The following is a 16,712-nucleotide window of genomic DNA, read 5'->3' on the forward strand; positions in this document are numbered from 1 at the left end:
TAAATATTTTGTATTGGATTCAATACAAAGTCCTGTATCCAATCCAATACAAAATAATACAAAATATATTTATGTGGTTTTGTCTTTAGGTATGTGACGTTGGACTCTGTTTTAAAATTTACCACACTAGGGAGGTGTTTTAGAAAAATATATTACTATACAGTATGCGCCTAATGGTATCCGATAACTTAATTAATGTACTGACAAAGTACACAAGTCTTATCTTGGATTTTTTACATTTTTTTCTTACATATTTAGCTAGCATAGGTATAAGTAATACATTACTCTTGGGAATCTTTTATATCCAGGGCATTTCATATATATTTGTGGTGTGAGTAAGTTGTCATAAGTGTGCATGGAAAAACAAACTGCAGGCTTGAGTGATGAATACTGGGTTAGCTTACCTGCATGTGTGGGTGATTTAATACCAGTTGATCATGCTTTCTTTAATGGCTGGAAGGCATGAAATGAAGATCAGTAACTCTTTTAGTGAATTCTGCCCAATCTCTCACTACTATATATACTTCTACTATATTAATAATAAAACAATGAGTTGTTTTTTATTTACTTTTAAAAAACATTCTCTGCATTGCCTTATATTACCTTGGGACTTGTTTGCTTTCCTCCCAGAGTCTCCTTATATAACATTGAACTAGAGTTATTAATATTATTATTATTAATAATAATAATAATAATAATAACAATAATATTAGCCAGAATTTATATAGTGCCCACATTTCATGCAGCAATTTACAAAGTCCATTGTCATATCACTAACTGTCCCTCAAAAGGGCTTACAATCTATATGGCTGAGTTGAATTTGAATCTGAATGGCTAGAGTTGAATTTGAATGACTAACTTATCTTAAAACATTCAGTACCTTGGCATAGCACTATTGAGTTTTTTCTGCATGCATTTGGTGCTCAAAGCATAAACTGAATATCCTGATAGCCTTAAGTGGCGTTTTTCTTATAATATCTCCAATTTTACCTCTGGGTAAAACCCCTTTGAGACAGGAGATTGCCAGATACTTTCATAATGTAGTATTTGCTAAGAAATATGATACTCGGAAAACCACAGAGGATGTACCTAATGAAAATCATTGCTATAAAATGCCTACATTTATAGAATAATCACCTTCTAGAAGGTTTCTGTTCATACTAACCCTGTTGCTCATTTTTTCAATCACTTCCTTAAGGGTATATAATATTTCTCTGCTTTTATTAAAACCTATGTCTTGTGAAGGCCATTTAGAGTTGGGTATCATGTTCTTTTGTTCTTGCCAATGATGAGAGTGTTTCTGCTCAAGCACAGAGATACACGTCTTTGTTCTTTTCTTCCTATGAAATACATTACTTGCAAATTAACTTGAATGAGACTTTCATAGCTTATTAGAAAAGTCCCTAAGAGGAGCATTTGGAACATAAGCTCAAAGGTCTATATTTAATTTAATTTAAAACAGTGTACATCAATGCTTCCATAGATCAGCTTTGGGGTAAAAATATATAAAACAGCACGAGCCTTTCCAAGATACATATGTGTTTCTGTCATTTATGTATTGTGATTGGACATTTTTGTGATAAAATGTATTTAAAAGGAAATTTGCCAGCAGTAATTAAAAAACACCTCCAATAAATTTAAATTAATGCATTTGATGCCTAAAACTAAAACTGTTGAATTGTTTAATATAACATTTTTACAGATTGTTCTCCTTTCATTGGAAAGAAGCTAAAATGTAGTTAAAGTAAACATGTTATCAGACAATGAACAAAACCATATCCATATGTTCTAAATATAAATAAATTTAAACTATAAATATATAAATTGAGGAGAAATACACAAAAGAGGCATGAAAATTAGAGCAAAACTTTAGAGAAAAATTTTAGCTAAAAAATTGTCAGCATTAGGTTGTTTATTGCTAAAGAGACAGGTGCTGCAACAAAACATACCTGCTACCCTCTTCACAATTTTACAATGTACACAGAGTTGCACATGCGTATGCATATCTCAGTGTAAAATTTCAGCTATACCCTTGCTGCCGGCAAATACACAGGAATGACATTATTCTGGCCTGGCGAATTAAGAGACCTGTCTCTAAACCCAGAAGTGGACTGGTTGAAGATAATGGCACCTGCAAAGGAGCAAAGACAGGTAAGCATAATTAAAAAATGCAAACCCTGTCCTTTTTGCAATTCAGACCCTGCCAGTTCACAAATTTTCAGGGTGTACAATTCTAAATCTCTACAGCTAAGCTTTCCTATGGAATGGCAAGTTAAAGACACAGCATTTTTATTTAACCAAACATGTGCCCTTAAGAAGCAAGGAACAGAAAAGCTAAATAAGGGTATTTTATTTATTGCCACCTTTTTAGAGCTTTCGTTTTGCTTACAACTTTCTATTTTTATCTGTTTAATTTTTGGGATTTTCCACAATAATGAAAATACATGTTTATGACAGGTGATACGGATTTTTGGATGTTATCTCTCCATCACAAAATATTATGTCTTAATTTGTTTAGAAAATATTATACAAATATACTCTATTAAATGCTTTATTGATTGTACTACTTTTTACCATTTTTAAAAAGCATATCGCACAGAGGGATGATTACCTTTTATTATGAATGTATGTGCTGTCTACATATTTTAGATAAATTGTTATTCTATCTCTATTTAGATTTTAAAAAAATAAAAAATTGTCAATATATATATATATATATATATATATATATATATATATATATATACACATATATATACATTACGGATAATTGTCCTTTTGCAGTTCAGCAGGGGTCGAAGGAGCACCTGAAAAATCTCAAGAAAGCATGAACCCTTGAAGCCATCATACTGTTCTTCTATTACTTGTAAACCTATCGCACACTCACCAACAACACAATTGCTCTAAAAAAGGCAGAGAAAATACTCACTTGTTTCAATGGTTTTGCTTTCTTGCTACCTGATGGGGTGAGCAAGATATCATCCCCATAATCAGCAAAACACTGCTAAATGTCACTTGCCAATGATAGTGCAACATTTTGCTCAACCAGACAGTAGGACAGACACAACATGGAAGCAGTTGAATATTTTTTCACCCATAAAGCAATCATGTTGTTGGCATGTTATCACAAGGTATAGGATCAGAAATATGATGTGGCATGTATGATCATGAGGATATATGTGGTATGTATGATCATGAGGAGCATAAAGAAACCCAAAGAACTGAGAAGTCTTTTTTGTGCTGGTTCAACCTGTACAATCTCAGAACTAGTTATCTACAGAGTATTGGGGAGCATTCTATAGACTTGTTCGACCTTCAGCTGCCATTAGGAGTTATGTCAATGTAAAGGGGAAGATTTAAGAGCGGGGGGAGGGGGGAAGCTGATCTCGGCATAATGGAGGAGTAATTGCTGTACAGATTTTCTCAAATATTGGATTGCTAGTTTACCTTATCAGTGGTTGGTTTGCCTTTTCTGCTATATATACTATTTATTACTAGTAAATGAAAAAAAAATATTGTTTACTGTATACTTTGCTGTCCCTATTGTTTATGACAGGTGACTGGTGATACAGATTTTTGGATGTCATCTCTCCATCACAAAATATTATGTCCTATTTTGTTTAGAAAATATTTTACAAATATACTCTATTAAATGCTATATTGATTGTACTACTTTTTACCATTTGTAAAAAGTATATCGCACAGAGGGATGATTACCTTCCAATATAAATGTATGTGCTGTCTACATTCTTTAGATAAATTGTTATTCTATCTCTATTTAGATTTCATCTCATTGCATAATTGTCCCCACAGACATGAAAAATGTCATCATCCATTCAATACATCAATGACAAGGCTGTAATTTAACCTGCCATATTCCTTGTTACCATTATGATAGATGACACTTTAGTCAGAAAAAAAGTTAAAGTTTCATCCATAGCACAGGTTTGTCCTTCATTTTGGCAATAAGTCGCACCCAAACTTCAGAACTCTCTAAAATGACAAACAAATGGTTTGTTTCCTTTTCATGTCTCTGTGTAAAAACCTTAAACTTGTCATTTAACAAATAGCTTAATCATACATCTGAGACTTTTATTTTTTTAAATGCAGTATAGCCAGACCCCAATCATCTCAAACACAAATTGTCTCTTATCATACTGCCAAAAAAACACTTTTATTGTTTTTTATTCGATGAAACCAGCAGCTGTGCAAAATAAACAGTCATGAAAAGAAGTGTGACCAGAGCAATGAAATGATATCCATTGAGTATTGTAATGCACAAAGGTATAACAGATGATAATAACAGTCCTTTGTGCTTCTTCACTCATCACATCATTTTTGTTGTATTAAATCTATTCCTAGCTATTTACTCTTATCTGGTAATCTGCTGCAATGTTTTAAGATGTCCTAAATTCAGGTGCTTTTTGAAAATACAACCTGATTCATAAATTATAGAGAAAGAAGTGGCAAGTAGAGATGCTTGGAATGGAAACATTTCGGAATCTGAATGATTCCAGTTGGGACATTTGAAAAATCCAAGTCCAAGTTGGAATTCAGATTTTTAATAAAATGTTTAAAATGCTTAATTTTTGTAAAATAAAATGACAATAAATGTTTTTTTATCAGTTATAGGAACGTTGGCAGCATGGGGGCAGTCTGAATCCAGTCCACCATAGTTTGGTGAATTCAAGATCCAGACCCAATGGGTTTCATTTAAATCCAGGATGAATTAGTGGCTGCTGGTTTCTTGTGTTGCCAGTCTTATATCGACGCAATGATGGCATTTTAAAACTACCACAACTTGTATAAGTCAACATAATTATACCCATAATATAAAAAAAGTGAACGTTATTAGCAAAATTAGAAAAATTGTGTGTGTACCTGGAAATAACTGTGGTGATTTAACTTGGGTAATATTCAAAATATGAGAAGATTTGGCAAATTTTTATTGGATCATTGAGAAAAAGATATCTCAATGTGTAGCTGAAAATACTTATGTAAGTCACCATTTTGTAACTCACATATCCCCCACTTCCAAGATCTGACCCTACCTGTCTAACACAGTGCTAGAAAATGGCGGACGATGAGGCCATCTGTCATTGTAAAAAGTTTTACCACATGGTTGCTTGGATTTCTCAAATTCTGAATTCTAGTCCAAGGTCAGAAGAGCTCAAATCTGACATGACAGACAGACAGGCAAAGTTTAGTACTAATAATGGGCAATTTGGAAAACTACACAATACAGAGCAAGGATTATTTTTCAAAATCTAGATTTTTACAAAGGGGCACATATCCTGCCATCCCTAATTTTGGGAACTGGGATATTTTTTAAGCACAGAAAAATAGAACTTACAAAAGCTGTCCTAGAAAATGTGTTTATGTAAAAGTCTCCTATTAATCCCAGAAGGCATTTTTTTAAGCAACAGAAACACCTAGCTCAATGAGGCTGTTGTAAGATACTGTAATCAGGAAATCGGACTCTCTCTCTCTCTCTCTTTCTCTGTTCTTTTTCTTGAACATTGCAGATCATTCCATATAGTTAGTGAAATGATTCACTAACTGTTCTGAGTTTTTTTGGTTAATTTAAAGTTATATTATTACCAGTAACTGTTAACATGGGTTAACATTAGTGTTGGTCGAATAGCTCACTATTCGATTCGACAGCTATTCGGCCGAATATAGCAAAAAAATTGAATATAGGGACAACCCGAATTCGAACATCAACACTAGTTAACATAAATAATTAGTATGGGAAATACTTGTAAGACAGGAGGTCTTAGTTTAGGATCTGTGTAACTTCAGATGCAAAATTAGTTCTATATCTATTGTGTACCTTTGAAACAAGACTGATCATTTTAAGTTATAGTAAGCAATATGTAAACCTTCTATAGAAATTGGGAGATTAATGAAATATCTGACATTCATTTTATTTTTTATGTAACTTACTATTACCAGTTCTATGCTTGTGTTTTTTACATTTTATTTTTAGTTTTTACACACATTACAGTTGATTTATTAAAAGAAAATATCACTTAGCAGAGTACCTTCATACACTCGAGTATAAACCAAGATTTTTTACATGAAAATGACTGTCAAAAACCAAGCTCACTGTATACTCAGCTAAGCAAAAAAAAAAAATGTACCTTGGCATTAGAATACAATGCGTTCAAGCTCTGAAAGACTTTTTCTTTAAAGCTAGCCCTGACAAAGTGATCTCTTGTCTCACAAATAAATCAACGATCTGGCAGAGGAGGAGAAACACTCAGCTGGAACTTCAATTCAATTGTTAGGCAGGAGATCACTCTTCTCAACAACATCTGTCCTTGGCTAACCTCCTTACCGGATTTGTTCTATAAAAAGACAGGAGCAGAACTGGGTTGTTCAACCATGGGACATCCATTTGCTAGCAAATAGCAAATTACTTTGAAGAAATCTTTTTCAGGTTTGCTGGATCACCCAGCTTCACTGATGAAAGTGCATGCTCTTTAGCCTTAGAAAGCTTTAATAAATCTGGCCCATAGTTTCTAGGCCTTATTTAACTTTTTATGGGAATGCATATAGGATACTATGTACCCCTAAACTCATTCTCCAGAGTGAGAGGTCAAAAATCTGGGGGTGCACCAAAAAGACCCATAAATAAACTTGATACCAAAAGACCCCAAAAATATGGGTCACATTTTTACCATAATGGAAGTGGGCTACATTTTGTTTCCTTCCTTCTTTGACAAACCAAATTCCAGGTCCCAATGCTAATAAAGGCTCTTGCTTTAAAAAAAATAAGAGGGGTGCATGCTGTGTTTTTTATTATTTAATATTTTAAATGGAAAAAAATGTCAGGCTGTCAACTTTTTTGTGCTTCACAAAAGGGAATGCAGGTTTTCTACCTGAACACATATTTTAAAAGAGACATTCCCTACACATTTAATAAAATGTACTTGCATGTAAAGAGCCCTAAAAAACGAGGCAGGAAAACACCCTAGCTTAACTGAGCATTTGTGGCTCTTTCTGATATATTGCAATCCATAACAAATTTAGTGACACACCAAGTTCCTATTCCGATTTTTTTACAGCTTGCAAAGGTCAAATAGGCAGCCTGGAAACTTGATTTTTTTTCTACTGCAGATAAGTATTACAGCCTAGATCTTGTCACTGCTCCCATCCTCTAACTGTACAGTGAAGGAATAGCAGTAGACTGATGAGCTTGTTTATCACTGTCTATTAGACTTCTCTTTCTAGATGTTTATTAATGATTAGGCATGATTTTAATACCTATCAAGTAAACCAGTCTCTTCTTATGGCAATTGGCAAATATCTGTGCATTTATAATATGTACCTAAAAAATACCCTTTTTTTCGTCTTTTTTATTTTTACTGCCTTCTTCTGTGAACATGTTACATGTTATTATAATCACTTCAGCAGACCTGATTTGCTGTTTATACTGCTTTCACCCCTACCAGTCTAAGTTACACTGTTTAGGGAAATGCAAAAGGCTCATACTAAAAAAATATTTCATAAATGGACAATTATTTGCCTACATTGGTAATAGATAAACATATGATATTATAGAAAACATATGATAGATAGATAGATAGATAGATAGATAGATAGATAGATAGATAGACTATATCTTTATATATGACAATTCTTTGTTAAATGCTCCCTACATATAAATATTGTCACATTTCATACAATATTCTAATATTGCATTTTTTTTATAATTTACAGTTTTGGGCTTTATAATCTAAAAATCAGAAACTGTTTGTGAAAGGATTTTTTCACAGCTATCATTCGTTACAAGATCATTATTTGATTTTGCAACTATTATATAATCGAACAAAACATTATTATTCCACTATTTTAGTGCAAGTAATTGTGGCTTTTGTCATTTGCTTCATCATTAAAACATCAATACAAAACCAGTTAGCTAAGTTAGGTGCAGAACATAATTTGACATTAGAGTCATTTTTAGTATTTTTAGAAATATAACAATAAAGATAATTGCATTTATAGACATTGCTTGTTAACTACTGCGTTGAGTCAATTTGTCCTAATTGCTGTGCTGTCCAATCCTAATAGGAAGATATTGCTTTCATAATTTTGCCAGCACTTTCCCGAGTTACTTTTCTAAGATTATGATTTCCACTGTGGCCAACAGAGAAGAAAAGAAAGAAATGTCAAGTTGGCTCGAGGTGAATGCCATTTGCTCCTGAGGTTTCCCCTGCTGGTTTTGTTTCTCCAATAAAATTACAAGTGGGAGGTGTACAGCACTGCAGATCTCTGATACAAATGTTTTTATAATACTTTTTGCAGTTCTAAGTCATTTCACATTGAAAGCTTGAATATTATTGATTGATATTTTTTTCCTAATACAAAACTATTTTCAGATCTCGGATTGTTACTGACCATTCTGCCTGCTGCCAGCCCTGACCTCGGATTGTTCTTGACCTGTCTTTGCCTTACCCATTTGTACCTTGCTTATTTGGACTTAACCCTTACTGTGCTTTATGACACTGAATAAAGCCTGATTGAAGGAGATCTGGAGTTGGTTGTGGTTTGTGTGCCCAGGCGCATTACACATATGTTGCACAATGATATATCTTATCGGTATACCTTTACATATCAGTGAAGTTACCAGTACTATATAGATGCAGAATATGCACCAGAAATACAACACAAGCACAATGTGGCTACTTACAAACCAAATATGTTAAAATTTTAAGTTTGTATCCAGAGACTGTCTCCCAGCCACATAAAGGGTAAGTTTAGACTTGCAATAAAAAAACTCAGTGTGCAATAAAAAAACTAAGCATTTCATTAAGACCTGGGGGATAATTTGCCCTCAATCCGTAAATCCATTTAGTCGCCCTTTTTAATAATTCCTTATCTAAATCACCTCCCCTGGAATTAGGATGAACACATTCTAGAGCCAAAAATCTCATTTCATTTTCATCAAAATTGTGACCTTCCTCCATATGATAACTAAGGGGGGTTACAATTCTGCCACTTTTAATGGTATAGACATGTTCATATATATGCTTGTATAGTCGACGTTTCGTCATTCCGACGTAGAATCGACCACAATTGCAGAAGGCTAGGTAAATGACTCCCATAGTTTTACATTTAATTTTCTCTTTTAATTTAGGTCTAACTAGGACCTGGAAAGTAACCTTTTTAGGAAAAAATCCACTTACATTGTCCACAATCTCTGCATGCAAAAGTTCCAATTTCTGTGACTAATTGTACTGATTTTTTGTAATTGTCAAAATGGCTCTGCACCAGTTTGTCTTTTAGTGAAGGTGGTTTTCTGTATGTAAAGTTAGGATAGGGGCCCACAAATTTATTTATGTGTGGATCTGAGGTGAGAATGGGCAAATATTGTTTACAAATTTTCACCAAATCCTGGTGTTGGGATAAGTATGTGGTAATAGATGTTGATTTGTAGGTGGTTTCCTTTTTATAGATTAGATCTAAGCGTGACTGTCCTTTTGCTTTATAATAAGCCTTCTTGAGCATACTTTTATTGTATCCTCTCTCAAATAGTCTTTTACGTAGATCACTAGATGGCTTCTCAAAGTCAACTTCATTACAACAATTCCTTTTGGCCTGAAGATGGCGCTGGACAGTTGGGCTTAGCTGGAGCTCCACACGCCTTCTCCGTCACCCACTGCATGGTTCAGCCCGATAATCACCTCATAGGCCCCTGAACGATGGTTCAGATTTAAAGTAGGAGCGGGCCCTCAAAGATTCCTGTGACAGGAATAATCAGATACTTTCTGGCGTCCGAGGCGGATTCCCCGGTGGATGGACGAGCCGTATATTCACCCCCTGCAGCTATACAAGGCCTGCCTGATAATCTGGAGCATGGGGCTGGGGATAAGCAGCCTGTTTTTCTGGTTGTACAGAATATATTCGTGCACGTCCCTCTGAGGGGGATATATCCTCCATGTTTGTTGATATGAAAAGGTACCTTAAAATGGAGGTTGCTTCTTTGTGCACTGATTTAACGCATACTTTGAATAGGGTGGAGGAGGCTGAAAACAGATTGAACTTACATGAAAAGGCCAGAAGAGATCTTAAAGATGCTAATCAAAAATCAGCAAAAAGCCATCGCAGTATATTTTATCTATTGGAAGATGCTGAAAAAAGAGGCAGGAGGAATCACCTTAGGGTCAGGGGCCTGCCTAAAGCTACAGGGCCCGATCAGTTAGAATCTACTATAAGGGGCTTATTTACCCAGATTCTGTGTTTTCCTCCTACAGCTCCGCTCTGGTTTGATAGCGTACATAGGGTCCCCAGAGCAAAAGCTGCTTCTCCTGATTCTTATAGAGATGTATTTTGTAGTTTGCATTACTTTTCCGATAAAGCTGTTATTCAAGAAAAGCTTAAGACATCTGCTAAATGTGATTTTGATGGGGCATCTAATACCATCTACCCTAAACTCGAAGGAATTTGGAAAAACACCAATTTTTCCAAGGGGGCTTTTAAGGCCAAAACCAAGGACACATTAGAAAAATAACAAAATTTTATCAATATCAACATTAAAAACAAAAATCATTCCAAGTGCATAAAACACAATGAAACCATACTTACAAACTTTAAGCTCTCCTTACAGGGTATCCCTATACAGGGGGGATAGCCTGAATTAGGAGATATCCGCTTCTTTAGGAGAGAGGAGAGAAGATCTATCATGGAAATACACATATATTATTATCATCATAATCATTTACAATCATAGAAACAATTATTTTTTTTAAGACAAAAGTATACAGTGTTGACAACTATAGAGGATAATGTACCTGGTCTTCGTATTTATAGCAACTCTCTCATTAAATTCGGTATATGGAGCAAGGCGGTAGTAGTAGCAGCCAAGTTGTAATACAGTCCAATCTACTGATATATAGTATATATATCTAGTAAAACATATATGAACATCTCAAAAGATTCTTCCTATTCTATGAATTTATTTTCAAGTAGTGAGTTGTTTATCTTGTGATCAATCCAATGTAATCCTCACTTAGCCCACTTAATAGAGAGTTCCTATTGTTCTTAACACCATATATCACCAAATTCAAACAATCCACCTTGTACATAACCTTAGTGCCACAACTATAATGCACAAGAATTGAGCAATTCATAGTGGTTGTCACGATAAAGACACTTGAACAGGAGGTGGACCCTCTGTGCTACCAGCACGTTTAGCCCAGGTGATATCAGAGGCGCAGAGACTAAGGTACCACCCGGTGTTCACCAGAGCACCCCGCAAGGGGTGTTGGGCTTTGCTGCGAACGGCACCTAGGTTGCGACCCTCAGACTCACCCGTGCAGGTAGCAGCTGACCGAGGAACAGGCGCGGTCAGGACAAGCCAAGGTCAGGAACAGGAAAACAAGACTGGAATGCGAATGCTCACAGGAACCTCAGGTAGTAACACCTATTGCTGAGGCAATAAGTGTTTGACTGAGCCCAGCATATATAGGGAGATTGACAGGCTAGCTGGACAGGGACTAGAAGGACAGGTGAAAATCAATTGGCAAGAAGGGCTCGGCAATGCCCCTAAGTCCAGAGCCAGCAGAGCAGCTAAAGCAAGGTAGGAACGCCTGCTGCTTATTCAGACACTATCAGGAGGACAACAAGTACCAGATCAGCAGTGCTGGTGATCTGTGACAGTGGTTATATATGTATCAGGTGCAACTATATAGATAACAAAAGCACTGCCTTTAGGGCATTGTGATATAGCATCCCCCATTACCCCTCACTCAAAAAGGTAAAGATTTTCAAAGTTCCTTATGCTTTTGACACACTTTTAACTAATGTTTGAATATTTACATTGTCCCTTAAGATTTCCAGTGCTAGTTGCAATAATCCTATTCGGAGTAGAAAAGATTTTTCCAGATTTTTTTTTTATAATCTTCCCATTTTTAATAGCATAGATATTCTTGTAAATTTGTTTCCTAAATTCCCTTCTCGTCTTGCCCACACAGCAGCACCCACAATTATAGAAAGCCACATAAATGATGCCCTTGGTCTTACAATTTACTACTTGTTTCAGTTTTGGGGGATTCCTAATTGTTGCTTCAAAATTGTCCTTATTTGTGTGAATCCGTGCACACTGTGTACATCCACCACAGGGATATGTTCCTCCATCATTGTCACTATTGGCTATCCTTCTTTATTTGAAAGTGGCTACATACTAATTTATTTTTTAAAGAGTGTAGCTTTCTAAAGGTAAGCTTTGGGTAGGTGCCTATGTGTTTTTTGATCTTAGGGCCCGAGGTGAGTAATGGGCAAAACTGGCCACTAGAGATGAGCGAATCGAAGCTTACGAAGTGAAATTCGATCCGAATTTCAGGAAAAATTTGATTTGCAACGAATGCGAATTTCCTGACCCAGAGACCGTTGAGGAGGACATCAGTGACGTGCAGACACTACTTGATGATGATGATGGCAGCTTGCCCGTGAGGCAGCGTCTGAGCTAGCAAAGTGGAAGCATAGCTGGGAGTCAGTAGGGTGGCAGCATTGGGAGGTCGGGAGCCAAACGTGCCCGGGGTGGACCACCTGCTTCGCAGCAGCCTACCTGCCCGGGAAGTAGTGGTGCAGGGGTTCACGGAGGCAGCAGCGGTACCAATCGGTGAGGAGTGTTGGGGGAAAAATTACCTACTCGGCAGTGTCATAGTTTTTTGTTAAGCCACCGGAGGAGGTTAACATGGCCATATGTACAATATGTTGGCAGAAGGTAAAGCGTGGCCATGGTGCCATGGCACCATGGCCCTGCGTCAACATATGCAGCGTCACCATAAATTGGCCTGGGAAAACAGTGGCTCTGATGTGGTGGTCCAGCCTGCCGCAGCAACCGCTGCATCACCCAGTGGCACGCACCAGGTTTTAGGCAGTCAAGGCTCCACCACGTCAGCCGAAGGGAGCTGTATTTAATTTCCATCTTCTGCTGGTCCAGATGCTCCTGCTCCTCCTACTCGTCGTCAGTCATTCCATCAGCAATCGATCACTAAAGGGATTGCCAAGAGACAACAGTATGCGTGCACTGATCCAACGGCGCAGAAGCTGAATGTGCTCCTGTCCAAGTTGCTGGTGCTGCAGTCCCTCCCTTTCCAAGTGGTGGACTCTGCACCTTTCAGAGAACTGATGGCTTGTGCCGAGCCGTGTTGGAGAGTCCCAAGCCGTCATTTCTTTGCGAATAAGGCAGTACCAGCCCTGCACAAATATGTAGAACAGTAGTAGAGCCTGTCGGTGTCTGCCAAAGTGCACTGCAGCACCGAGGTGTGGAGCTGTAACTGCGGTCAGGGACAATACATGTCCTTTACGGCCCACTGGGTGAATGTGGTTCCTGCACAGCCACACCAGCAACTTGGCCAGGTGACACCGCCTCCACGTTCTCACCCTGCTGGTCCTGCGACAAAGTCCACCTCTGCCTCCTCATCCTCCATCCTGTCCTCAGCCTCCACTGCAGGGACAATTCTCAGTGCCCCTCCAGCCGTCATTGAACATCTGCTGGACTACTGGGCAGCCAAACAGATTTGTGGCCGCAACTGGCCGAGTTTGCCTTGGAAAAGCTGTCCTGGTGGCCAGTAGTGTGGCATCAGAGTGTGGCCTCCTGATGCTGCTGCCACCTCTACACTATGTCATTGTGACACTCTGTGGCCTCCTGATGCTGCTGCCACCTCCACACTATGTCATTGTTCCACTCTGTGGCCTACTCATGCAGCCGCCAACTCCAGACTCTGTCATTGTGTCTACTCTGTGGCCTACTCATGCTGCTGCCACCTACACACTCTGTCATTGTGCCACTTTGTAGCCTCCTGATGCTGTCGCCAACTCCAGACTCTTTCATTCTGCCACTCTGTGGGCTACTCATGCTGCCGCCACCTCCACACTCTGTCATTGTGCTACTCTGTGGCCTCCTAATGCTGTCACCACCTCCACACTCTGTCATTGTGCCACTCTGTGGCCTACTCATGCTGCCGCAAACCTCCACACTCTGTCATTGTGCCACTCTGTGGCCTCTTGATGCTGTCACCACCTCCACACTCTGTCATTGTGCCACTCTGTGGCCTACTCATGCTGCCGCCACCTTCAGATTCTGTCATTGTGCCACTCTGTAGCCTCTTGATGCTGTCGCCAACTCCAGACTCTGTCAATGCGCCACTCTGTGGTATCCACCTGATGCTGCGTATGCCGCCACCTCCACACTCTGTCATTGTGCCACTCTGTGGTATCCGCCTGATGCTGCCGCCACCTCTACACTATGTCATTGTGCCATTCTGTGGCCTCCTGATGCTGTCGCCACCTCCACACTCTATCATTGTGCCACTCTGTAGCCTCCTGATGCTGTTGCCAACTCCAGACTCTGTCATTGTGCCACTCTGTGGTCTCTGCCTGATGCTGCTGCTGCCGCCACCTCCACTCTATGTCATTGTGCCACTCTGTGGCTTCCTCGTGCTGCTGCCACCTCCACACTCGGTCATTGTGCCACTCTGTGGCCACCTGATTCTGCTGTCACCTCCACACTCTACCATTGAGCAAATGCTGACCAAGTGAAGGCATATGCTCCACAGACAGGATCCGTTTTTTGTGAGTTATTGTTCTGACAGATCAGAGGAAGGGCAAAATAATCAGTGACGTCAACACAAACTTACTGCTGACACCCTCTCCACTCTGTCGGGGGGGCTCTACTTGTATAAGCGGTTAATAGAGTTCATACTTGAGTTATTTGGTCAGTTTTGGCTCTGTGAGTGCTCAAATAAGTGAAGTGTGCAGTGATTCTAATAGCGACGCCTTTCATCTGCATGTCAAACTGACTCACAGTATTATTTCACTACCACAGCAGACTCCCTATGTGTTTTACTGCAAGGCACAGTGTTCTACACCACTATCAAGGCTCTCTGCAGGTCGGAAATATATGATTTTTAACACGATTTGCCGCAAATAAATTCAGATCGAAGCAAATCTTTTAGAAAAATTCGTCGAACCGGCCGAATAAAATTTTTCAGAAATTCGCTCATCTCTACTGGCCACATATACTTCTTACTATTTGGTGCTGTGCTGAATAATGAGTTATAATCCTTAGATGAGTATCTTGTCTTTTTCTTGCCTTAGGAAACAAAATTTGTGTTCTACTAGGGCCTATTTGGGTCTTTACTCAGTCCAGCAGGATTCCCTGATATTGGGATGTCATGTATATTTGCATGGGTAATTGTTTTTTTTGTCTTTGTAAGAAATTATGTTTTGTAAAATGTAGTTTGTGTATGTGTTTGTCTGTTAAGGAGGAATGTCATAAGGTCGAAGTTTAATGCACAGAGGGGTCTACAAATTTCTCCTTGAACAACAACGTTGTTCTCCTACAATGTTAAGGGACTTCATTCTGCTACTAGGAGGCATCAGGTTAGAAACAAGCTTCATTCTCTGAGGAGGGATAATTTTTCTTACAAGGGAACCACCTCTCCTTTTACTCAAATGTCAGATTGTCTTCAAGACATTACCACCAGTGGTTTTATGGCTTTTCACAATCTGGTAAATCAAGGAGGGGGGGTGCTATTGGTTTTCGTAGAGGTATTCAATTTAATTTGGTTGACTCAAGGGAAAGTTGCTTGATGAAACTTGTACTTTTGCTAATATTTATTGTCCTAATAAACATCAAATAAAATTTCTTTTGGGTACCTTGCTTAAATTGAGGAAGTTTCAGGAGGGATTATTAGTTTTAGCAGGGGACTTTATTGTGGTGCTTAAGCCCCTGCTTGATACTTCCCCTGGTAAATCATATCTCCCATTTAGGCAAGTTCCTAACCTAAAGAAATTGTTACAAACTATGCAATTGAAAGATGAATGGCGGGTACTACAACTTTTGGGAAGCACATATGGCTACAATTAGAGGTAAACCTATGACTCATGGGGCACGTAAGAAATGGGAGAATAGTTGTAGAATAAATGAACTAATAGCTCAGATTTGGCAGCTGGAGGCAGGCAGTACATAAACATTCACAGTGGAAGTCAAAGGCCATACAACCGACAAATTTACAGTCCCAGCTAAAACAATTGTTGGAGGTTAAAGCTAAATATGCTATCTCTAAGGTCACTAAAAGGTTCTCTATGAATGATGGAATAAACCAGGTAAATATTTAGCAAATGCATTTAGAAATGAGAAAGCAGTTTCCTATGTATCTAAGGTTAAAAATAAATCTGGTGTTTTGGTCCATAGCTCCATGTTTTGGTCCATATCAGGATCTCCACCAGATGTGGGCAGGGGAGCTACCAGAAAAAATGGCTTTTAGGAAGGAAAAGATTGAATTGTACCTTAAAAAAGCAAAGTTATCCAAATTGTCCCTAGAAAGGCTTCTTTATTTAGAGCAAGATATTACGGAAAGTGAACTAAGGGCAGCCATCAGGTCCTCCCCTTCAGGTAAAACGCTGGGGCCTAATGGCTTCTAGTTGAAATATTATAAACAGTATCAGGATATTCTTTTTCTTCACCTATGCAAATATGTTATTGATTCACCAATGGGTGGTTCTATGTGTGTCTTGTCTAGGAGAATACAGGCTATTATACCCTTTTGGGTCCATCTGGATCAATCAGGATTTATTCCGGGTAGGAAAGCTAGGGACAGTTCTACACGGATCCTATCTTTGTTGCATTATTTTCGTAGGTACAGCTAGCCCACCCTTCTTTTATCTACTGATGCTGAAAAAGCGTTTGATCGGGTGGG

Source organism: Pyxicephalus adspersus, chromosome 4 (genome assembly GCF_032062135.1).
Source record: "Pyxicephalus adspersus chromosome 4, UCB_Pads_2.0, whole genome shotgun sequence".
NCBI lineage: Eukaryota > Metazoa > Chordata > Amphibia > Anura > Pyxicephalidae > Pyxicephalus > Pyxicephalus adspersus.